This window comes from Haliotis asinina, chromosome 11 (genome assembly GCF_037392515.1).
Source record: "Haliotis asinina isolate JCU_RB_2024 chromosome 11, JCU_Hal_asi_v2, whole genome shotgun sequence".
NCBI classification, from domain to species: Eukaryota; Metazoa; Mollusca; class Gastropoda; order Lepetellida; family Haliotidae; genus Haliotis; species Haliotis asinina.
Window position 1 is genome coordinate 36,435,563 of NC_090290.1, and position 27,112 is coordinate 36,462,674.

Sequence of the window (27,112 nt, forward strand, 5' to 3'; positions counted from 1 at the left end):
TCACCAAACACTGAAAGAGTACAATTGCAGATCAACTATTAATGTCTTGTATACAGTGTCAGGTATAAGAGACAGTGATGTGTCCAAGATTACCTAGTGTAAGTATAGAAAGAGCTGGTTCGTCCTCTAGGCAACGTTCTCCTAAGGTTGTTCACAACTGTAGCTACATAACGCACTGACGCTTTGACATGCTTCGATAAAAATAGACCATTTCACCTGAATACACAAGTGTTGTCAGTTTGTGTCGTTGATGGGCCGTAGTGAAAAAACTCATGGGACGTGATGAAACGGAAATATGTTAGTGAGATCCGTATAGAACTAAGTACAGTTGATTCTCTCCAGTCATTCATGGGTTCGCCTGTTGTGTGAGTTGGGTCAAGTACAATTCGAGATAGATAGTGACCCCAGATTCACACCCCCGACGGACACCATCGAATATGCCTTGACCTACACCTATCACCTATACAACACCCCTCTGCGTCTTGGGAGAACTCCCAACACGACTCGCCCCCAAGGGAGTGGGGGTGGCGGGTGGGTGGGAGGGGGTTTAATTTAGGAGAATGCTGAAGTATTTCTTAGTCTATAATTTCTTTTAGTAAACATTCGACAAATGCAGTCGTTGCCTATTCGTATTTTCTTACTTCATGTACGTCAAACTGCTTCTCGAAACTACCCAATAAACAATTACGAACAAGTAAGAAACACTCATTAACACACAGCCACGTTTAGATGAATACCTCAATACCTGTCAAATATCCTCTCTATTGTTCACTTGAGCAGGTCATGTCTTTCAAATAAAAACATTTTAACACGAGCACATGGTACAGCCTTGTAGAACTTTGAACTGAATGGTTGCAATATCACGGTGTGCAAGAAATAAAATAAATCGTTCGGATCGCAGTAATGCCCCTCAAACCTGTTTACAAAGGCGAGGCCAGTACCCTCTTGACATTACTCTGGGCATGATAAACATACGCAGGTGAGCACTTTTACATCTTAGTGGGTCAAGTGTACTAAAGTGACATTTACATAAATTCTACTTTCCTTACCTGTGTTGATTGCGTCTTAAATACCCGCGGTTACTGCTTTTGTAGATGATATTCACGCCACTGTCGTGCACACGTATCCAGAATTGCAGGTCCTGCCTGTTCCAGGTTTGTTTGTGTGAATGTCCCGTTTCGACGCCACGGTCGGAAGTGAGTAATCTCAACGCGTCTTTCCAGCCTATGCCGGATGTTTGGAGGAGTGATCTGTGACGTCTCAATGCTTCTGCGTACTTAAAACATTATGAACGTGTTATTCAGGTGTCGGTCACAGTATATCACTATAACAGCTTAATTAGCTTAATTAACCCCGAGAACAAAGGCATGTAATTTAGGTAAGTTGCTGTTGGTAGAGTGCGTTTTAGTAAACGTTTAATCCTTATAGGGACAAAGATTTAAAGAACTGTCCCGGACTGCCTGTTGCTGTTGTTTTCGTATTTTCTCAGACTAAATGACAGACTAAATTTTTCAATTGATTTAGACTTCTTGGACGAATAAGAAAAAAACATATGTCAAAAGTATACCGCCGGGTAACCAGACAAAACCCCACCAACTCCCCAGAAAGTTCATCGTAGAACAAAATTCCCACGCATAAAAAAACCGGTACTGTTTTGACCATGGACTTTTCTACCGAACACCAGTTGAATCACGAAGTATGTTAAAATAAAACATAACACAAATGCATGTTTACAGATATTATTCACGGACAACAATAAATCATTTTTATTTGCTTTATTAATGGAAGTATACGAGGATTGCTTTAAACTATTGATACAGAATTCAAAATCCAATTATTTTATGTTATTGCTACCCTTTTCCACTAAGAACCAAGTGAGTTAACCTATGATTCATCAGCCTGAACCTCTCTCCCCCCCCCCTCTCTCTCTCTCTCTCTCTCTCTCTCTCACACACACACACACACACACACACACACACACACACACACACACACACACAAAATTTTACCCAAATCGCTCTGTGTATGTATTGTAAGGGTTTCAGATTTCACAAAAATTTCTATGTACTCGCCGATGTTCCCTCGAGGTAGACTCGCAACTGGTTGTATGTGTAATGCAAGAACGTGACAGGACCCACGTTTGTCCCGGTCAGATCTGTGATGTGGCACTGATTCAGATGCAGGCACCCATTTTAATAATGTATGTACATAAACAACGCAATACGAATTTTAAAAACGATTTTGAGTTTAACATAGGTTATATTTTGAGATTACACTTTCCCCAAATAGTACAGGTCCTAGTAGCTTTGGCCACAGACTTTGAGTACGCGTCTGAAAGGCGTGTATCGGCGAAAGCTGTTAATACACAATGCCATTCATAAACTTGTCAAATACATATTTTGCCATTGAGCAACCCTTGCAAATAAGAGACATTACGATTTAAGATCGTGAACGGAATATTTGTGGTTCGAGTGTCATCCCCATGAAAATGATGGAGAAAGGTTCGAGTAGTTACAGAGTGTGATCAAATCTCGACTGGCAGTATCAATATTCATATTATCAACCACTGTTTTCCTGATCCAGATTCGATTATTAGAATAACAAACCTTCAAAAGATCCCCAACCAAGCACCTGACCATATGTACACATAGCGTTACAGTTGTCAACACGCGGGGCTTTTGTACATGTTTATATCATGTTTATGTTTCCAAACAAGACGGGTGCAACATCGATGTAGTATCACTGTAATATCAGATATGACATCTCGCCTATTAAACACGACATGCATCTGTTCCAAACCTAGAACAGGTTCCCTGATTTATTGTTGGTATCGACAAAACTCGCACTTGACGTCACTCAGCCATGCAGTCTATTCAATTGTCAAGGTCACCTGTGCAGGCAGGTAACATGTTCACATGGATAGCTATAATTGTTGCTTTATACGTAAAAGTTCTTGAGATACTTATGGATGGAGAACTTCATGCATGACAGAACCGCTTTTCGATAGGTAGTACTAAAAGGAAACACTTAGGCGACATCAACCAAACCGTGAAACCCTCGAAGCTGGAATTCGGAAAGTAACAACGTTGTGTAGCTGCTTGTTGTGGTCGACATGAATACATTATTGAAAGAGACGTCGCTTTAAAACAAATCCGACCCTTGAAGGTTCGCGGTAGAACAGACCTTCAGCAATTTATGCTTGAGAACCCGTAGGGCAGCCATCACACGGTCGTGTGTGTTTGTTCGACGACTCTAAGACGTCACTTACAATATCGACGTACACTCTCGAAGTAGCATCCTTCCTAGCGACGAATACATCGGTAACATTAATAACACCACAAACACAATCACTTACAGAAAGTTTTAATGATAAACAGGCATAAAACTAGATATGAAACATATGAACATCGCTTTCCATGTTGTGTGACCAAGGGCATTGTACTTCTATACTATCCCTCTAGATCTTGACTTCAAATGCATGTCCATTTGTGTATATGGAACATGGGAAGATCAGCACAACATATAATATAACCAACACTAGCACTAGCTGTGAATACCACGATAACATTGATAAGACGACAAGCACAGACACGATCACTTACAGAAAGTTTTAATTAAAAGAAAAACAGGCATACAACTAGATGTGAAACATATGAACATCACGTTAAATGTTGTGTGACCAAGGGCATTGTGCTGTTACCATATCCCTCTAAATCTTGACTTCAAATGCATGTCCATTTGTGTATATGGAACATGGGAAGGTCAGCACAACATTTAATATAACCAACACTGAATAGATGGGAATAATACATTTGAGCAAATTTTCTGGAACATTTATCTTTTAAATGGTGTGATTAATGCTATTTAAATGAAATAAAAATGACTGTCAATGAATATTTTCCTGATAATTGTTACTTAAGATAAAGAATAATATTTTCAAATATCAAGTAATATGGATTTTGATTCAACATCGAGATAGAGTAGCATTAATGTAACGTGTTCTGACGTACAATGATGTCTAGTGATAATGAACACACATTTCATCTGTCTAAAGAGGATTTGCAGAAACAGGCTATTCAAAGAATGATGACTCTTTCATTTACAACGCGTGAAGGTCCCGGGGTAGAATAGGCCTTCAGCAACCCATGCTTGCCATAAAAGGCGACTATGCTTGTCGTAAGAGGCGACTAACGGGATCGGGTGGTCAGGCTTGCTGACTTGGTTGACACATGTCATCGGTTCCCAAGTGCGCAGATCAATGCTCATGTTGTTGATCACTGGGTTGTCTGGTCCAGACTCGATTATTTACAGACCGCCGCCATATAACTGCAATATTTCTGAGTGCGGCATAAAACTAAACTCACTTACTCACGCACTCACTTTCATTTACATTCAACCAACTCCATTTTTCAAGAATTGAGATTTGAGAAATTTGATAGCAATGTGTAAAATGAAAACAAGCAGCTTCATTTATACTCCTTCAAGCAGCACACAGAGCCTAAATGGCTAGGCACTGCCCCAGTCAACCAATATCCAATATTCTAATGTATGCGTTTGGCAGAGCACTTTGATTGAACATGCTGTGTAATTTGTATCGAACTCTTAACAAATAGTTGGTCTTATGAAGTAGTAATAATAAACCTAAAATCATAGTATACTAGTAATACTGTCTTCGAATTGCCAGAGATAATTTAAAGTATGCTTCCGATGCGGACGATATGGCAAAGTATAAGAACTGCGTACAGCACGTTTGACCGATGAGGTGCTACAATGCATACAAGGTGGAATGTAATAAAAGAAAAGTATGAGGTCCCTGTCATGTGTTTAGTACCAGTATTACGGAACATCATACAGCAGTTCCATACTAGATAAAATACATTTTAAACACAGCCTTTTGTTCAAAGCTGAAGAACAGAATGTTTAAACATAGAAAACTTATTTTAAACTTTTTTTTTTTAAATCTGAGTAGATGTTCTGTGAGTCGTATCAAAATATAAAGGTAAAGTATGTATTGAGGTTTTCCCAAAACATATTCCTCAGGTAGTATTATATTTATCACATATAATTTATCCTATACCGACCCGCGAAGAAGCGGATAAAACTGATCTTCGATAACCCATGTTTGTCGTAAGAGGCGACTAACGGGATCTGGTGATACAGTTGACTTGGTTGACACACGTCATTGCGTAGATCGCTACTCATACTGTTGACTACTGGATTGACTGGTCCAGATTCGTTTATTTACAGACCACCGCCAAATACCTAAACTATTGCTAAGTGTGCCTGAGGTCACTATCCTATACCATCCTATGAATTCAAAAGACATCGTTCATTCCGGGTACCGAAATACACCCATTAACTTTCGTCTCTTTCGAAATTTTAGTTTCTGTGCAAAATTCTCAAATGCTGTTTGTTTACAGCTCGGTGTGTTGCGGTACTACCTATCAAATTTAATTTCGCCAATCCTGAGCTTGTAGTTATGGCGGTTGTCTTTCAAGTTCATATGTTATTTTCCAAACAATATGATCTACATTTGTATTTTCAGAACTTTAGGATATCCTCCTATTTTGGAAAACACTAAACATATTAGCGAACCACATTACACTGATTATCGATATGTATTATGCATCATTCCTGCCTTAGTTCATATGTGTTGAGTATGTCGTATATGTATATCTCGACAGTTGCTTGGGTTGACAAAGTCACCATTATATAGCTCCCCACTGATGGCTCAAAATTCTTTGAAAAACAAACCTGAAAAGAGAAACAATATGTATATTAGAAGAAAGAATAATATACATGTCTCATTCATTGTATTTCTTCGAATTTCTACACGTATTACGTAAGGTAGATTATATCGAACAGTCGTCCGCATATCAAACTGAGGGTCAAGCACTGAATTCCGATCAAGGCTAACATCACCTCTAACAGGGACAGTAACTGAAACTGAAAGCTACCTAGATGGAATTGAAATACTTCAGTGCGATCTTATTCTGAAATTTATTAGGGGCGGTGGGGTAGCCTAGAGGATAAAACGTTCGTTCGCCCCACCGAAGACCAGGATTCGATTACCAATATGTGTACAATGTGTGAAGCCGTTTCTGGTGTCCCCAGCCCCCCAGCCCCACCCCCATTGTTATTGCTGGAATATTGCTACAAGTGGCGTAAAACCTCACTCACTGACTCACAAAAATTGAAACATATTTTCTTACCAGCTATACATGCTGTGAAAAAGCATGCAATGTTTCCTGCAATCATTGCCCGGAGGACTATTGACGAAAGATCTTTCTTCCGAGACGGAGCGAGCGCCGACAATGCACCAAGGAGGATGCCCATCGACCCGACGTTTGAAAATCCACATAATGCATACGTCGATATGACCTCAGAGCGTTCCTGGAATGTAAGACACAAAACAGTGTGCATTGGATAGCATGCGTGAACCGACAGGTGTACAGCAACAACAATCATTTACACAGTACCCGTGAAGATCAGGGTGAGAAATGACCTTCAGTTACCAATGCTTGTCGTACAGTCCGCTAACAGGATCGGGTGCTCAAGCTTGCTAACGTGGTTGACACACGTCATCGTATTTCAGTTCCATAGATCAATGCTCATGCTTTCGACCACTAGATTGTCTGACAAGACACAAGTATTTACAGACCACCGCCATGTAGGATACGATTAGGACAGGAAATATAGATAGCGCACATATCCACGCAACCAGTTCATGCTCAAGGCGCCTATAGCCGCAATATTACTGAATGCGGCGTAAAACATAAGTCGCTAATAGCGTTGTCTCAGGTGTGGGTTTGGTAGAAACGATTTTTTCAAACATTAGAATATAATATTGGCCGAAAGAAATCATGCCCCATGAGAACAACGTTTTTCTAGTTTTAAAGATATATGCTAGCTGGTGCTACGTATTTTGCTATATCGCGTTTTCTCAGTTTTGTTGACAGGGATTTACATATCAGATGTATGTATTTTGAATTTAGAAATAGTGTTAGTCACGATATGGCTGAAATATTGCCGAAGTGATTTTAAATCTAACTCACTACCTCACTACTATGCAACACTGAAACAAATACTAACCTCCATGAATCCTCTCGTAAGCGTCATATTCCACTGAGTAAGAACAGCAGCTTGGCCATCCCAGTACCATTCGTCCTTGTAGCCGTAGGTCTCTGTGTAGTTCAGGAACGTCTGTTTTCTAACAGTTCCTGGAGAGACTTGTAGGCGATGAACTCGTTCGTGAAGGTCTTTACACCCACCAGCTCAGCCACGCGACGACAGTCAGCTGGCTTTGTACCCATGAACAAGGCAACAGGGTACAGCACGTAAGAACAAATGAACTGGAAGGAGAAGTCAAAGCGTTGTAAGCTTCAAAATGAAAGTTTGACTCTCGGAACATAAAACAACAAACAGGAGGACAAAAAATATAATAAAATTTTAACCAAGGTTTCGTTTGTCCCGACTCCTTCTTTTGGTTACTATTCTCTTTGTTCACACTTCATAAAACCAATGGAATTACCACAATCATTTCACAGTGTAAAATGTATAACCAGATTCAACAATATTTCTGGTTCTTCTGAACTTGAATCCAAGGAGTATTAACACAAAATGTTGCGAAACACTCCATCAGTGTCAAAGTAAGCGTTAACAAGTTACCTCAAATGTTAAGTCTTCTACGCCAACCCGGTTTCCAAACCAAGTAAGTGTGGCATTGACGAAGGCGAGGAGAGCGAGAAAGGCGATGACGTTGACGACAATGTTGGCGATGAGACGGATAGACATTGAAGCCCCATCGGACGCCGCCTCTATGAGGTTTCGTCGTACCCTATGCAACATGAATTGATGACAACAAAAGACGAGTTATGTACTAAAAGAATTTACACAGATTTCGGTAAGATATCTGAAACATGTACAACATAGCGTGCGCTTATCACGCTGAAGTCCCGGGTTCGAATCCCCGTATGGATACAATGTGTGAACCTATATCTCCCACAGTGATATTGTTGTGATACTACTCAAGGCAGCGTAAAACCATATTCACTCACTTAATTATTACTATTATTACTTCCACTGTCCTTCTACTGCAAGTATATTTGTACTGTCTTAGTGATACTTTTGTGCTGATTTGAATTCAGTTGTCAATTACATCACATTTCATGTACAATGAGTGAGTTGAGTTTTCAGACACCTTTAGCAATATTTCAGAAATAGCACGGCGGGGAACACCAGAAATGTTCTTCACACATTGTACCCATGCTAGGAATCGAACCTGGGTGTTCGCCGTAACGAGTCAACACGTTAACCACTATCCTACCCAACTGACATCACGTACGATGATAAATTTTGGAAACTAAACAGATGCTACGTAGGTGTCTGGATACCAGCTGAGGTGTTTCTAGCCATTTTCGCAGTCATCATCGATATTCTATCTTCGTTTCGGGATAACAGTATATATTTCATCATAGCAGTTGTTCTGGTTTTATTGGTGACTGAAAGACAGTTTCCGTTAAGAACTGATCATATAGTGAAACATAGTAACGATCAAAATAATCATGAAAGTTGAAAAACAATGTAATATTTACAAATAATTATGTTATTCTACAGCTGATATCATTACATCAGGTGATGATATCACTAATCCATTTACCATCATGAATAACCATCATCTTTTTTATCACAAGGATTAAAGGGTCTTTAATCACAAAACAAATATAGTCTTAAAAAAAGTAGATGAACCTGACCTTTGAAAACCCATTGAGGAACGTCACAATGATATTCAGCCGGTGTGTGCAGCATCATTTCATGTTATCACCACATGCACACACAATGCATGGGGAGCACGTGCACTACGTGGGCGCCTCCTACACGTGAATAGGGTGGCATTATGAATCTTGCAGTTTTTCAGACAGGTCGATAAATCACTGTACACCATGTTTCCGAAAGTTTTTTTGCATCTGGGCATGGTCAAGGTTTTCAGGATAAAATCACACACTACTGACTGAAAATTGCAGACCTGAAATGTTCATGTCATACGCCAGTCACCTGACAAGGGGGATAACTGAACGAATAGCCTTGCTTTGAATGCCATCCATGTGCTGATTCATTCTCATTGATTCTTTCACATACATCTCCCATGTTCGACAATCGTACAGTGAAAGTACAGTTCCCTACTGTTTTTAAGAGTATCTGTAATTGCAGCAGACAAGGGAGGCTACTCCAAACGCCGTGATTTCATGTGTGGACACAAGTTCAGACGAAGTACACAGTCACAGATGACTGATGACTTTCTAAGTTTTAATGGAATATTGAAAGTTTTGAAGAAACACTGATCCAGAGTCAAACACCAAACATTAATTGTTGAATATGATTTATCACTGGTTTATCACAGAGACATGAACAAAACTCTAAAAACTGGTCAACACTCTTTTCAAGCAGATTTGGGACATGTTCTGCAGAGCTATTTCCTCAACTGTCCAATGAAAATTCTCCACTATACGTTCATTCATCAGCATATGTTTAAACATAAAGTGGTAAGTTTCACTGTCCTAAATTGTACAGGTACGCACTTAAAATACTAAGGGTTTAGAGTTTAATTTTACGCCGTCTTTTTAGCGAATTCAAGCAATATCCCGGAGGGGGACATAAAAAACGGACGTTACACTCTGTACCCGCGTTCGAAATATATATACTAAGTACAAAAATTAAGGGAACCCCTGGTTTTGTTCAACGTGTTTAATTTCATTATTGGTCACAATTTGAAAGCTGCTTCGATAGACTTAGTAGCGAGTGTGTCCACCTCGTGCAGCCACACAAGCTCGATACCGTGACGGCATGCTCGACACCAATCGCTGGATTGTCGCCCTTGGAATCAAGCCCCACTCTCACTGTAATGCTCGGACTTTTCACCGTAAAACGTCACACAAATGTTCAATTGGGGACAGATCCGGGGATTTGGCAGGCCATGGTAACGTTGCAACGGCTTGTTGCAGAAAGTCTACTGCAACTCTAGCCCTGTGAGGACGAGCATTATCGTCCTGAAAGACGAAATTTCGACCAGGCCTTGGAACAACAGAATGGAACAACATGGGTCCGCAAAATTTCATCAACATAGCGTTGACCTGTCAGATTTCCACGGACGATGACCAAATCTGTCCTCCTATCGAATGAGATTCCACACCAGACCATGACAGAGCCCCCACCGTAAGAATCCTGTTCTTGTACAGTGTTACCACAATAACGCTCCCCTCGACGTCGCCATACACGGATACGTCCGTCAGTGAACCTTAAACAAAAGAGGGACTCATTGCTGAACATCAAATTTCTCCGGTAACGGTAACCAAGCCTGTGACGTTGTTAAGCTCACTGTAAACGGAGACGCCTGTGATTAGCTGTCATGGCGACGCCTTTGAATGGACGTCTTGATTTGACACCTCTGTCACGGAGCCTACTGCGTACCGTAGAGTTGGAAATCTACACACCCGAGGCTCTTAAGAACTCAGTTTTCAGTGCTGGAGCAGTGACAAATCTGTTCCTCAGAGCAGTAGTCCTCAGGAGCGTGTCTTGTCTTGGTATGGTTTTACGACGTCGTCCACAAGCAGGTCTGACTTTCACATCACCCGTTGGACGGTAGACATTGTTGAGACGTGAAATGACGCTCTTTGATTTCCTGAAAAACTGTGCTACACGATTCTGGGACTGCCCACCCTATATCATGCTTATTGCTTGCCATTTCTGTGCATTTGTCATGTAATGTTTTGGTGGCATTTTTCCAAAGAGAGTGGATAATGTGCTGCGTCCGGATACAGTAGTCAAGAGACTTTTGTGTCACATTCATGTTTACTATACATTTAATCAGGGGTTCCCTTAATTTTTGTACTTAGTGAACGAGCAGGCGCTATAACCACTAGACTACCTTTTATTATTTCGAGTAGATAGACTATTAAACAACCTAACCAGTCTGTTCTTTTAGCAATCAATTCTGATCCAGGGTTCAAGATAAGGATTATCGGCTGCTGTGGGACAAACTTACCCTCTCCTCATCCTGCTATAATCTTCGGACGAGGATGTGGTTCTTTCCGTTTCCGGACACATCAACTTAGAGATGGCCAAAGCAGCTGGTGCCGACATCACAGACGCTGATAGTAAATGGTTAGGGGGAACCTGAAAGAAGATTCAAATCCGAAGTAAGAGGCAGTGTAAAATATTTGTATCCTAATCGTTCACAGGTACACTGGTAGAGTGAGGTGAACTGACTTTTAACGTCGTACTTAAAAATGCTCCGCTTGTAGAAGCCTTGGTCTAAGCTGGTTTTATAGTGCCAGCTTACTAAGACCCCATGCCGAAATTAAGGATGAATACAGCACACATTATGCTCCGAGCCGACCAGTCCCTTTGTAATGCTTAGCGCCAGGCTGGGACGAACAAGTACCACAGTTTAACGTCTTTTGGTATGTCGCGGCCGTGGATCGAACCCGCAGTTTTCTACTCTCCGGCGGACGTCTAACACCTGACGTAATACATTTAATCAAAAGTAGCTGCAAAACATGAATTCACCATGCTATACTTGTCATTACACTTTCTCAGTTCAAGTTACAGGAATCGATTATATCGTTTTGGGGCTTCGGACCAGTTCTGGGAACCATTATGCACTCACAGAAATGGCGTATTAATTTCGTCAGTTCCTTACTGAACAACGTCTGAGCAAAGGTCGTATGATGCTCTTGGAGAGAGATTTCTCTAAAAGTAGATAGCCTGTTGTAATGAAATGACAGATAGAAGGTTGACTAGTGGAATGAAGAAACAATCATTTTTCATACGGCTTGCTTTTTCAAAAGCATTTGAAAAGAACATTCTGTATGGCATAATAAGGTAACTGATGAAATCGGTGAAACCATCCACAGGTACAGATAAGAATTAGTAATAACTGGCAACGCAGCATGCGGCAATTTAAGACATTCTTTGAGAATAGGGTGTGGCAGGTTTTGTGTGAGTGAGTGAATGATTTTAGTTTTTTGCCTCTTTTTGGCAATATTCCAGCAATATCACGGCGGGGGACACCAGTAAATGGGCTTCACACATTGTACCCATGTGCGGAATCGAACCCGGGTCTTCGGCGAGACGAGCGAACGCTTTAACCACTAGGCTACCCCACCGCCCTAGGTAGGTTTTGTACAAAATGAGATTGGTTGACTTACTTTTGCTTAACGCCGCACCCAGCAATATTCCAGCTATTCGGCAGCGGTCTGTAAATAATCGAGTCTGAACCAGACAGTCCTGTGATCAACATCCTGAGTAGAGACAACTGGGATACCACTTGTCAACCAGATCAGCCAGTCTCGCCACCCGATCCCGTTAGTCGCCTCTTGCGACACGCATGGGTTGCTAAAGGTCAATTCTAATCCGAATATTTATGGGAAAACAACTCTGACAAGTTTGAGTTCTCAAAAAAGTATTAAATCAAAGATTTTGTATTATTTTCAAGCTATATCATTGGTTTGAGATGACCCCCAAGGGAACATGTTACGAACGAGTATGGCCTTGATCTCTTCCTCCGAATTTACATAAACACATATTGCAGTTATCAGTGTTTTTTTCTAAAACTATGAAGGGTAAGCAGACTGGTGGCATGTTTTCAAAAGAAATGAAAAAAAAACAACTGAGCACACGTAAGTCTGTTCAAACGCACATGCTCGATATTGGAAAAACTTTGTACTTGTTCCTTTTGAGTCTGTGATCATGGGAGTGAGGTATTAGAAATAGCAGTCTATATACTTGCTACAATTTTCTTGAGACATGGCAGCATATATTCACAATCGAAACTTTGGAACTGAAGATCCAGAAACTTTAACGATCGCAACGGACACCCAGGACAGACAAATTAACAGTACCCAGTCCTTGTCAGGTAGGTTTCAGATGAAATTGGAATACAGTTTGTATCGAATGAAACATTTTTGTCAGCTACGTAAGAAATGTACAGGAACCTTTCGCTTGCATATCGACTTCGCCCACGGTTATAACCGTAAGTATTGCATTTTGGTGCGAAATGTGATGTAAAAAACAACATTGTTGACAACAGCTGAACGCTCCATTGATACATGTTTAACCATGAGACAAGTATGGTTTCGTGTTCCCCACTGAAACTGTAATAATACTAATATGCAGGAAGGCAACATTGTGAAATATTGATGAAATAATTAGTTTATGAAACTTAAGTGGAAAATAATACCAGCTGACATATGTTCATAATCCAAATGTGTTTCTTTACGTTTAAGGATGTTGTGAGAAGAATCATGGAAAAGTTCTTCCTTTTTCATGATGAATAAAGAGAAATTGACTGACTGATTTTTGTTTTATATCCAGGTGGTGTTGAAATAACTAATTTGGAAATATATTCAGACATCATTCATGTGGACATATATGGTAATCACTGCATGCTAATAACTAAAACCAAACAGACACACAGATTCAGATTTACTGAAACTTATGGAATATGTCAATGTAGTTAATAGAAACGGAAATCATTCGGAAACCTAACTGAATTAAGTAACCGAAACCAACTGAAATGAGAGGATAGCGAAGCCCAATGGAACCTCTTTAGAATCTGGGTAAAGGAAACCCGGTGCAAACTTAAGGGGATGGAAACCAATTGGAGCCTTACAGGAACCTGGGTAACGGAAACTCACAGGAGCCTTATCGGATTGTGGGTAAGTTGTGGGTTTCCATTTTCCAGAAACTTAAAGGAAATGTAAAGAAACGATCCGGAAACGTAACTGAAACATAAGTTTCCATTTTGTTTCAGTTAGGTTTCCGGTGTCCGGAAACGAAGGTATTTTTGCTGTGTCTATCTCTGCATTGACATGGCTGATCTTGGCCTTCTGTAAGAATTAAATAATGTCAGGACTGCCCAAATGGTTGTTACTGTGACAGTGGCTTTACCAAATGGTAGGAACCCAGAAGATAAGGTAGACCTGTAATTATTTTCGCCATTTAATGCAGAGGTTTATTGTGCCGTGAATTTCATGGATATATTAATGCATTATGTCAGTATTAGAGCTGCAATTGGTGATATTATATTTATCATTTCCAAATGCTTAGTTTAACTACAAATGCCAATATTTGAAATGCTGGACTTTATCAGTTTTAAATACATGTGTATATTGAAACCACTGTGTAGAAACAATCAGTGAAGAGTTTGATCAGTTAAGAGCTGGTTCAAAATTTACATAATATACATTCTAACATTTTCATATTTCATAACTTAACATGAAGTATGGATGATATATATCGCCCTGGAGATTACAGAATGCCTCACCCCAAATCCAGCGTAGGCTCCAAGAACACTTCCCGCAATTGTAGCAAATCCTCCTGTCATCACTGCATGGAGCTCAGATATTGTCATGGTATCCAGGAATGGCTTGATCATAAGAGGAGCCTCAGTCTGAAACATAGTCAGGCATAGTCAATATCTTCTCTGCCCACTAAGGGCGACTACGCTTGTCGTAAGAGGCGACTAGCTGGATTCGGTAGTGGTTGGCAAATGTCATCAGTTCTCAATTGCGCAGATCGATGCTCATGCTGTTGATCACTGGGTTGCCTGGTATAGACTCGATTATTTACAGACTGTCGCCATATGGCTGGAAAATGGCTGAGTGCGGCGTAAAACTCAACTCACTCACTTTGATATTCTGTATTGACACATAGACAGGAGTTTTAACCAGCATTTCACAAATCGACATTGTGCATTGATGTTCAGTGGATGTCGCCCACATTCACCATAAACAATGGCATTAAGTATCTGTGGTGCGACGTTTCAATACCTTTTACAGTGAGACGGACCTTTTCAATTTCATGGAAATACGTATTACACTATACTCAGAATCACTGGTTGGATTTGCACATCAAATTAGTCGCAACATCTAGTTTATGCAGGTAATCAATAACGATTAGTAAAGACCTTGCACCATAGATGGCAAATCTTGGGTACATTTATTAAATTTACAGGAATACAAAGGCAATACGTACCTACGTATCTACAAAAAACTACTGTCATAACATTATTTCCTTTCTTTCCTGCTTCCACAGGCGTCCACGTCTTTTAAAAGATGATATACTGGTTTCGACCAACTTACTGTTACAAATGTAAAATGTAAGTTATCATTTTTACGGTTACTCCAGATGAAGATAAATGTTCCCAGAGTTTATTACTTTCACAGGAGTCAAACTCCTAAGTTCCTCAAATGTGCAAAGACTACTTATAGCTTCATTTCTTCTTCAATAAACACGTTTGTTTTAAAGCATATAAAGTAAGCATCTGGTCCATAGCAGAGAGTTTCAGTTACATTACGTTTTTTCTGGAGTAGCATTTAACATAACAAGAACAGGCCTGATCAAGCTGCGTTCCACACGAATGAACGCAGCTAAGAAAGCAAAGCACAACGCATTGCTTGCAGTCATGCGCCGTAAAGATTAATCACATCACAGGCTATGCGTCATTCGACTCCATGAAACATCTAGGTACACACAGATGTACCTGCGGAGAGCTCTGTCGGAAGAAAAGAACGTGCCTACCCTTTTCAGACACAGTGAAGAAGGTATCACTTTCTGAGGATCAGCGTAGAGCTGACTACACTATTAGCGGAAGTCAGTTCGACGAGAAGTGAAGACAACTCTTGTTTCGTCAGAGCTACTTCTGACAGTCTTGCATATGTAAGGCGATATCACTCATGTACCTGTCATCTATTCATGTACTTGTCATGATTAGTCCGCCTTTTCCGACCAGTGATTTGTTTGGTTGTGAGCGAGTGAGGTTTCAGCAGTATCCCAGACATGAGAAATAGACTTCACACGTTGAACACATCTGGGGCATTGAACCCCAACTTACTACTATACCATGGAGGTAAGACGAAAGCTAAACTAACTCCCTCTCTCATAGGGACACGTTCAGGTTCTCCTGATTAAGGTAGCATTGTGATCCTGTGAAAACTATATATGTCTATATGTAACAAACTGCGTTTGATGAAATGGACATGGAACAGACAGGTGATATTATTGGAACATTCAGTACTACCCTTTTAACCAATTCAGTGAGTGAGTTTGGTTAGGAATATTCCAGCGATATCACGGCGGTGGACACCAGAAAATGGGCCTCACACATTGTATCCATTTAAGCAAGTCAGTATGAACCTAAAGGGACAAAGCTGTTTTCATAATCATAAGTTTATGGTTCACTGTATGTTTCCTATCCAGGTTCGCGACAAGGTGGGCATGTCCTGCATGTGAGTTGCGTTACACAAATTCAAGTGGATTGTTTAGTAGTACCTAAACAACCAGGAAAGAGACAACACACGAAAGTGGGAAATTGTATATGACATGTAAAATGCAAGTATCCTGATCGTGTCTACCACAAAACGTTTTGAAACCTCCTGATGAAGCATGGGCTGTATGTCCATTAAATGAGCACAAACTCGTGTATTCACAAAAGTTGTGAAACAAGGATTCCAAAAGCTAGACCTGCTCGACCTATTGCTTGAAGATGACTCTTGGAAGTCAGGTATTGTGTTACACAGTTGGGTGTTCTGTCACTCTGACTACATAAGCAAAGAACACAAATATGAAACAGACAAGAAAGTTTCACTGGTCTATTTCATTTTCGTTCACTTTAGTCAGTTACCACTCGGGTATGTGAAAATTGTATATATAAGTCACTGAATTCAAATTATGATACCACGTTAAGCTGCATGTCCTGCTCTACCAGTAGAATCTGCAATTGAATTTACTTTGAAACGTAATCGCGTAAAGACTGACAGAAGAAGAATTCATACCTATGACCATCAACTGAAGTTCAAAAATAGCGGATCTGTTTCGTTCTGCCTATGGATCAGAATGGTGACCTGGCCAAGATGACAAACTTACGCCTCGGGTGTATCGATGATATAATGCTGTTCATTTGTCTGCAAAGGGCTAATTCCATTCCTCTGATATATCCACCAGGACTTGACATGGAGATGATAAGTGAGACCGCTTCGTGTAACATGCTTAATGGTTTTCTGAATACAAAGAGGACAAAAGAGGAAGTACGTACCATGCCGACAAAATATTTCCAGCGGCATTCAGCGACTCCGCTGGTGTCGTCCCAAGACAGAAGGAGAGGAAGCGCCCAAAGACCTTTACAACAGCTTGCATGACACCCAGGTAATATGTGATGGAGATGAAGGCACTGAAGAAGGTTACTACGGGCATTATCTGAAAGCAAATAGTTTATATTTAGAATTAAATCATCTTGAATGAAGTTGTACATTTTCTTTCTGCATTCATGAATATGTTTAGGGTGAGAAAAAGGCTCAATAACAATTTCTTAAAGGCGGCATGATCTTTCCAGGTGGCGATCCATGAGTAGAATCCCTGAATGATTAAGTCATTGGGGAGAAACTGGGGTTTTTTTGTCATTAGTGAGAGGGTAAATAAGTTAGAACGTGATTCAAACTATAGATAAAGCAATTCTCAATAATGCGTACTTGGTCGCATCAAAAATTTCAAATTAAGTTATTGTTGTTCTATATATCAAGTACTGAAACTATTATTACAGAATTCGGACATCATGTTTCAGACCATGGACTAAAACAAATTAAACAAATGGACTTTTTTATGGTTCTATAATAAAAAAAACTTTTGCACTCATTTGTGGACGATAACGCATTGAAATATATGTTTATAATTCTCTTGTTTTTTTATGTAATGGAAGTATAATAACATTTGATGCTGATTATCACAAACCGTGGAACTATAGCATCGAAGTTCCAGAAATTAATGTATTGTCAGTAAAAGTCCAGTTTGGTCAGTACATGTGTGATGTCGAATTATGAGTACCTATCCATTAACATAATAGTGTCTCCCTTTAAATTTGATGCATGGAAACTGCAGTTAACGATAAATGAAATAATAGTATTACTGAATTGAAAATGATATTTGTTGAAGAATCGTGAACATACTTACAGAAAATGCAAAGAAATGGAGCGACGTGTTCCCGAAGACGAACTTAGACCCACCATCGGTGTGCGCCAGGAATTCTGTGACTCGATCACCGAGCCACTTGAATGCATCATACCCCCACTGCGTCCGCAAGATGATCGCCGCGAAGAAGAACTGCAGTGCCAGTCCCCAAAACACAGGGTGCCAGTCGACCTGAAAATACAATTAAAGACACGATGAATGTGACTGAGTGAGTTTAATTTTACGCCGGTTTTAGCCTTATTCCAGCAATATCACGAATGGGGACACCAGCCATTGGCTTCAAAATATTGTATCTATATATAATTATATAAACTAATTAAACTATATAACTAACTTATCGACATGTATGGTCTCAACCAAAGACTTTCTTCTCGACATTACCAGTACATAGCACATCTAAGATGGGCACATTATGGCAGAATATACTAATAATAGTGTTTCTCGACATCGGAAATGCGTTCGCTTGTAAAAAGATAAACCATAATTGTTTGTGCTGATGTGGTACCACGATCTTTCAAATAGTCATGAATTGTTTATCAAGTTTAAGGTGACTGTTCCAACATTTGAAAGGTTTATACAGAATGTTGTGATTAACACTGACAACAGATAGTTCTTAGTAGGTCACACATAACTGAGTTAGACCAGAACAACACTCACTGGAACCCAATGTGCATGAAGGGTAAAGAGACGTATTGGATGCTGGTCCGCGAAGATCCAGACACAAAGTGGAATACATGCTAGTCGCAAGACACTGTTACTCACACACACCATGACCATACAGCCAGAATATTACCAAGGACACCGTTAAACAACAGCAAGCTAAACAAGTATAGCTTGACTGATTCTTCATGGCAAAGTAATACCCTTCGATAGGGTTTATATAAAGCAGAGAGACAGGGGTGTGGCATTTGTTCGTGGTTGTCAGTACGACCAGGAGTTCGAGTGAACTACCTACCCTTCCAGGGTCTGTGGAGCAGATGAAGCACAAGAGGATGAAGGCAGCCAGACCTGCGAGGGATATCAGGTTCTCGGGAGTGGGTATAGCCACCTCAATCACCAGGACTATGATGATGGCTATCACGCACACCACATACAACACCCTGAAACAACACCCTGTCATGTTTAATATTTATTGTATATGATAATTAGCAACTATCAAAGTATACCTACATCACGAGAGCAAGCAATGCGAGCAGTAAACCTACAATTTTGCAAAACAACAGGTACTGGTCTAGTTGCAACATATGTATTGCACTGCATGAAGTGTTAGCATGTACGATGCATGGTAGAGCAGATTTGATTTTCGGATGTCCGTTTAAACGGGTTCTAATTCGTGTCTGCAGCCAGTTTATACAGCTACTTAACCTACTAAAGGCAATCGAGGAATGGTTTTCAGAGATATATACAAAGGAAGCTATCTAAATCGACACTCATCGGGGCTGAAGAAATACTCCAGTTGAGACAACGTGCCGGAATGCAGAGATGATGATAAATGTACAAGTCACTGAGGGGACTGAGATTTCACGCCGGTGATGACATCTTGAAGGATTGGGCAGATGCTGTTTTGACAGCTTCCACTGAGCTCTATGGTACCAAGGTATTGTTTCTTATGAGTAACATTCTGTGCCGGAAAAATGAAGAACTCACCATCTGACTATTTTTATTTTTCTGGCATTGTCTGTGTTTGCAAACGCCTGTCCACATGCTTCAAACGGAGCCTTGATGAAGTCCCACGCGAGATTCAATACAATGAGTAACACGGCGAGTATTGTCCCAACTAGAAGCCCGATGGAACCTTCATCTCCAAATTTCCAGTACATAGCATAGGCAAAATATGCCATGTATAGCATAACACAACAATAGCAATGATTCTCAATATTAGTGTGGAGTTTTCCCTGCAAATAGTGACCACCTTTGTCTGTGCTGACGTGATGCCACTTTGACATCCATTCATTTCATGATCCAGGTTTTCGGGATCATATTCAAAGCTGTTATTTCGATACCTTGTTTCACTCTCTGCATGCGTCTGAAGAATGAAAAACATATGTCATCACCCAATAATAGCTCTTCATTTTGAATTACTACAAAGATACAGGAGGAGAACAAAATGAATAAATGAGTCTTTAGACTGCACACGAGTGAAAGACGGTGAGTGAGTGCTTACATGGTTACCTAGTAAAGTGCTTAGGTGGTTACCTGTGAGTGGTTGGGTGAGCGGTTAGAGGGTTACCCAGCGAAGTGTTTACGTGGTTACCTACTTAGTGGTTAGGCGGTTATACAGTTAGCCGTTACGTGGTTGCGCAGTTAGTACTTACTTAGTTACTGTTTACGTGGGTACCTTATTTGTGGGTAGGTGGTTACACAGTTAGTGGTTCCGTGGTTTCCTAGTTAGTGGTTAGATGGTTAAATAATCAGTGGTTAGGTGGTTATCTAGTTAGTGATTACGGGTGGTTACACAGTCAGTACTTACCTGGTTATGTGGGTTAGGTAGTTACCTTGCTAATGGTGGGTACACAGTTAGTAGCTAGGTGGATACCTAGTTAATGGTTAGGTGATTGCGTGACTAGTGGTTAGGTAGTTACATAGTCAGAGGTTAGGTGGTTATATGATCAGTGCTTAGGTGATTACAATTTAGTGGTTATATGGTTAGGCACTTAGTAGTTACGTAGTTACCCAGTTTGTGATTACGTTGTTACGCATTTAGTTGTTAATTAGAGTTCACATAGTTAGTGGTTACGCAGTTAGTGGTTACGTGGTTATGCAGCTACCGGTTACAAGGTTACGCAGCCAGTGGTTCGGTGGTTACCTTGTTAGTGGTTAGGTTGTTCCACAGTTAGTAGTTTCCTAGATAGTGGTTGGGTGGTTACCTAGTTAGTGGTTGGGTGGTTATCTACTTTGTGGTCGGATGGCTACCTAGTTTGTGGTTAGGTGCTTGCCTTGTTAGGAGTTGGGTGGTTACCTAGTTAGTGGTAGTGGTTGGGTGGTTGCATACTTAGTGGTTGGGAGGCTAACTATTTTACGGCTAGGTGGTTACCTAGTTAGTGGTGGGTGGTAGCCTTGTTAGTGGTTGGTGGTTACGTAGTTAGTTACTAGTTGGTTACCTAGTTAGTAGCTAGGTGGTTACCTAGTCAGTGGTTAGGTGTTTACCGTGTTAGTGGTTATATGGTTACCCAGTTAGTGGTTGGGTGGCTACCTAGTTACTGGTTGGTGATTACCTAGTTAGTGGGTGCATGTTTACATAGTTAGTGGTTAGGTGGGTACCTAGTTAGTAGCTAGGTGGTTACCTAGTTTGTGCTAGGTTGCCTACCTACTTTGTGGTAAGGTGGTTACATAGTTAGTGGTTGTGTGTTTACCTAATTAGTACTTAAGTGGTTACCTAGATAGTGGTTAGGCTATTATCTCGTTAGTGGTTATTTGGTTACCAAATGGTTGCGTGGTTACTTAGTGGTTGGGTGATTACATAGTTATTTGTTATTTGGTTACCTAGTTAGTGAATAGTTGGTTATACAGTACTTACCTTGTTACACAAGCAGGGATTACGTATTAAACCAAAAATATTCGAGTAATTTAGAGACTAATTGATTACGGTTTTACTCCTGTTAGCAATATTCCAACAATATGAAGTATGTGATCAATTTTGAAAACACACTTTTCATGCACAACAACATCACTGTCTGTTTCATATATACTCTGTAGTGTGCGCATATTGATTTGCATCAGGGTGTTGATATCAAGTAAGGAATGCGGCGTTACTGCACAAGACAGGCATTGATGTCACCCCAAGCGTTGCATTGACCATTTTCCCAATACAAGCTTGTTCTACACTCGTATAAAGTTTCATGAGCAAACCTGAAATAGTTAAATCTTTAATGCAATAGTTCGGCAAGGTGAAATAAACTGTTACAGGAGAATGTGGACGTGGAATTTCAGCAAGTCGTTCCAGTTGTATAGGCGTTCGGTGTCAACAGAGAAGCATAATGCGCTTTACATGATTGTACTCGCTTAACGTGTGGGGATATAGGATTATAATGTCAACTATGGAATGTGTGAGAAAAAGACATTGCGAGCCAGTTCAGAACTTGTTCATGGAAGCAAGTGTTGTTGCGAGTGTGTATTTTCTGTATATTTTTGTTATTAATTCAGTATTAATTATTATTGGGTCATAATGTTTAGTGTTTTGAATATTAATTATGATGGGTCACATTTCGTTTTAATAGCTGGTCAACACTTTTATCATTCTGGTATTCCGGAATTTATCTGCTCCTAGTTTTCGATGTGTTTACTTCCATTATTATACAGTGTTGACGATGTTCGTTTGTGCCCGGACTTTCGGGAAATGACATAGTACATATATATAAAGGCTGGTTGCCGTGTTGAGGGGACACTCACATTCTTTCATATTTGCTGGAGTTACATCTCTGCCACGCTTGATCATCAAAACCCGTCAACGCCTGACCTACATTATCTGCTGTCACACCGATCGCTGTGTTGACATTCTGCATAGTTGATTACCTCTCGTACTGAGACTTTGGTGAGTTTGCTATATTGTATTTTGTGACCCATTGACTTAGATTTTGTCTCTCTTGAATTGTATTTGTAATCAGCATTGTTATATTGACTTGTGACTTTGTATACCTCGCTCTCGTTGCATAATAATACAGAATTTGAACCTAAACGACTTCTCTTTGTTCTGTTTTGCTGGTTCACAGGGGATTTCTTAAATTGTTGTCACGGTAAATTCTTAACCGTAACAAAATTGGGGGCTCGTCCGGGATTGAATTCATTTGACATTTGAGACCACTTGTGAAATATATTCCAAATTTCTGCAAATTTACAACAGGTTAATTGTGGAACCAGCAAAATGGTGTTTAAACTTGAGAAGTTTGTATTGTCCCCTGACTCTGAGACAACTAGTCACTTGAGGAAGTCAGATTTGTTGCAAATTTCTTCACATCAAGTCAGATTTATTACACATTTCTTCACAAACCTGCTTTGAGGAAATTTCAGATTTTGAAAATTTTGTTGAATTCATGAGGGAAGTTTTGAAGATGGTGTTTTGGAAATGGTACCAGAGGGATGTTCAGACCAGTTGGAAATGAAAAAAATAGAAATGGAAATGAAAACGTTTGAGATGGAGAAGGAAATAGAAAGAGAAATAGAACTGAAAGAAATGGCAATTGACAGAGAAATAAACCTGAAAAAACTTGAAAACCCATCTCAGTCCTTAGATTTTTCCACTTTTGACATTGCAAGGCATGCTAGGCTGGTAACCCCTTTCAATGAGAAAGAAGTAGACATTGCAAACTGTTCTGAAGGGTAAAGCTCAGGATGCTTTTTCAGCTTTGTCAGTACAGCAAAGCTCAGATTATGATCTCGCCAAGAGTACACTTTTGAAAGCTTTTGAGTTAGTGCCTGAGGCTTATCGTCAGAAATGCATCAGAGTTACATCTCTGCCACGCTTGATCATCAAAACCCGCCAACGCCTGACCTACATTATCTTAACCGTAACAGTATTTTGAACATTTTTTTTTTTTTGCTTTAAAAGCGGAACACTTGATTTTTCTTCTTGACTACATGATCGACTTACATCAGACATACAGCATGTTAATATAGCAACACAATTGCGTGGAAAGGAATATGAATGCTGACACTATTAATTTTAGAATTGATTGATTTGAACGTTACAGGTTGAGTCATAAATGTGACATTTAATGGTGGCGAAAGACGATGTTAAATCATGTCAGTCTGATAATAGCCCATGGGAGTCACATTTGGGCAATGGGTATGGATGAGAGATTGTATGGTTTTCTCGACAATGCCCTAGTACAGTGTATGACATAGTGTTTGACCAGCGGCCCGTTGCTTGCTAGTTCCATGGCAGGCTTACAACTTTATTTTATAGCCAGACCTGTTGGCCAATACATTTTCCATGGGCATGTATTTTACCATGTCACTGACTACAGGAGATATTTCGAAAAAGTTTACAATTGTTGTAGCTAGACGACGTCTAGGCGTCTGTGTACTTCAAACCGTAACATTCACGGATCAGCGCACCCTTTTATTTAACACTAAACGTGATTGGTCTAGAGAATGCTTTCAGTGACCAGGCTGTATTTGTTAAATTTGCCGTTGCACATGTTTACATTTCACAAGGAGTCACAAATCCCCTGTACTCATTGCATGGAGAACGTGTAGAGACCATTCTTGTCAAAGATACCAACCATTCTGACTTTTTTTCTGATTCAGATGGCAGGGACACTAAATGAATGAACAGGGACCACCAAGTTATGATTTGTAAAAAAATGCTTTTGCATATGTTCAAGTTTACCTCACTACAAGTAATTCATTAATTACATTATTTTAACACTATAACTCAGTTTCCTGTTTTTGACACAGGGCTGGTTACATGTTAACAGGGCCAGCAACATTTTTCAGTTATCAGCCCTGTGGACTTGATGGTTCTTTTTAGGAGTTTTGCACACTGGCTAGCAACTAATCCATGTTACCGTAAAAACTGGGTTTCAAACGTAAAGCAGTCTACGGAGTGTATCTCACTCACCATACATCACAGCCAAAGTACATACTTTGGCACTATGGAATATGTCATGCTTCAAGAATGGTGTCATCAGGCGACTTACACTTTCCACGAGGAGACGACTACAGGCTTGCACTGATGGCCTTGGAGGCCATACACGATTCTGAATGTGATACCTGTTTTTGTGATATTTGGGTGTCTGGTAATCAACATTGAACCTATCATCTGCAATAATGAAATGAGTCATGTGGACCTCTTTGCCTGTATACTTTCATTTGAACGCCAGTTTATTTCCTATTTCTTACTATTTGCACTATTGTTCCCTATTCTGGAGATCGTGATAATACCTCTGTGAATAGCAGTTTAGGGTGAGTGAGTTTAGTTTTATGCCACACTTAGCAATATTCCAGCTATATAGCTGCGGTCTGTAAATAATCGGATCTTCACCAGACAAGCCAGTGATGAACATCAATCTGGGCAATTGAGAGCCGATGACATGTGTCAACCAAGTCAGCGAACCTGACCACACGATCCCGTTAGTCGCCTATTACGACAAGCACGGAAAGGCAGTAAACGAAGGGGATGCAGTTCTTGGAAGACGATTACCACTTTTGTGAAACCAGGAGTGGAGTTAAGGCAAAGCGGTTACACAGTTCGTTAAAAATTGTGAAACAATAGCTTCTTGGCTGCCGTTTCAAAGGAGCCTTCCACAAGAAACACATTTCACCTTGAGCAAATTGAAATAATTTTCGAAGGGTCATTATTCATTTATTTTGTCAATCAACTTACATTTTCGAGATTGTCAGTACTACTGTTGATATAGGCTGGATTGTCCTGGCCTTTACTTGTCCCGTCTTGAAGGCGAGGTGTGATCTGAGTCAGTTCAACACTCATTCTTGGACATGTAAACCTCCCTCACTGCGCCTGAAAAGCAACGTTTGTATGAGTGAGAGAGCGAGTTCATCTTTACCCCGCGTCCAACAATATTCCAGCAACACCATAAACGGGCTTCACTCATTGTACCCTTGTCGTAAGTCGAACCCGGGTATACGGCGTGACAAGAGAACGCTCGCCTGTTTGTGAATGAGAGTGAGTTGGGAACTACAGGATATGCATTAAAATACGTCTTAATTACTACAAGTCATTCAAAGAAACTCGTCCATTTGAATGAAACGCGGCCATGGTTCGGACAAAATATGTCGAATCCCACCACGATGTTTAGATCCAGTGAACACTAAGGGACACAGTTCGTACTATAAGGGTGCAACATTGAGCTACATGTGCTGCTGACCGTCACCACTGATTGAATGTCAAGGTCATTCAACAGTGAACTGAGCAGATCCGCACAAACAGACTAGTGCCATCTGATTGGTATGGGAACAAAATATACAGTGGAAATGGCCAATCGGATGGCCCTAGTCTGTTTGTGCGGATCTGCTCAGTTCACTTGAATGTCAAGGTCGCTTATGGCCGACATGTGAGTAGGATTGCCGGCTATTTTGGTGAAAATGCTTGCTTACTGTCGAAAAAATGACATGTAGATGTTGCAATAAGTTTTCCGACCCGCGGAATGCCGCGGCAGATCGAATCCAGTCCAGCGCTGGTCCTGCCAACATGGCTGGAATTAATAAACGAATTTAAAAGGTGAGTTTTCGCCGTATTTGGTGATCCATGATTTTGGCGTGAAATTGCGGAGGTAGCTGTTTTCGATGATTCGTAGTGTATAACTTTTGAAATAGTGATCCGAATGTGACCATTTATAGCTCATTTTGTAGGGAACTCATCTGGCTTTCGATCCGTTAGCCTCGATGGGGCCTTAAAAATATTTTACGCGGTAACATGTAACTTTGATCGAGGAGGGGGTGGTTTCTTCGTTACACCCCTTTCCTTTTATATAGTACTAGGGTAGGGTCTATACATCTATATGTCTTTCGAACGCCGTTTCAAAGCGATACAAGCCCCTGTGGTATGTTGTATATCCCTCGGACGTGTGTAAATTGGCACGGTTAAGACTTTCCAATGCTAAGAACACACAATACCATTTAGTTAGTGGTAAAATGTAACACATTTATAACTGGTGTTCCATCTTCCCAGCAAAGATTCACGTGATTTTGTTAGATCGTCCTTAACACGTACTTTGTGTACACCTCTGACACGAGCAAACTGGCAAGACTTCCACTAGAACCTATCAAAGCTACAAGAATCTACACTTCCACCATGCTGATTTTGCAAATATCTTTTCGGACACGACACCACTCCGTAATCAGCACAGCGAGGAGCATTTACATGATATTATCTTAGTAGTAAATCAGTAAGCAGTCAGTCTGACTTCTCATGAAACCGTGTTCTTCTCACTAACACGCCCATTGCAACCGACATATGGCTAACTGAACACTGCTGTTCAATACGGTTTGTACAGATCCATGTATTTCACAGGGAGTTTGTGCACAAACTGTTGTTTGGTTTACACTGTTCTGCATAAGTGGGTTGGTAGATGGATGAGTGGATTAATAGAGGGATGGTTGGGTCGTGGAAGGATAGATGCATGATAGATGA

The 27,112-nt window shown here is 40.4% G+C and overlaps 1 protein-coding gene and 1 pseudogene across 1 annotated transcript in view; both read right to left on the reverse strand.

The window, feature by feature from the left end:
* The window catches only part of LOC137256614 (solute carrier family 28 member 3-like), a 35,200-nt gene extending 34,002 nt beyond the window's left edge, over positions 1-1,198 (reverse strand). The window contains exon 1 of the mRNA XM_067794495.1: positions 1,050-1,198. The gene's annotated coding sequence lies outside the window, so the exon portion shown is untranslated. The remainder of the gene's footprint in view (positions 1-1,049) is intronic.
* Positions 1,199-3,350: 2,152 nt separating this feature from the next.
* Positions 3,351-25,461, reverse strand: LOC137255397 (solute carrier family 28 member 3-like; annotated as a pseudogene).
* Between the last annotated feature and the right edge of the window lie 1,651 nt (positions 25,462-27,112).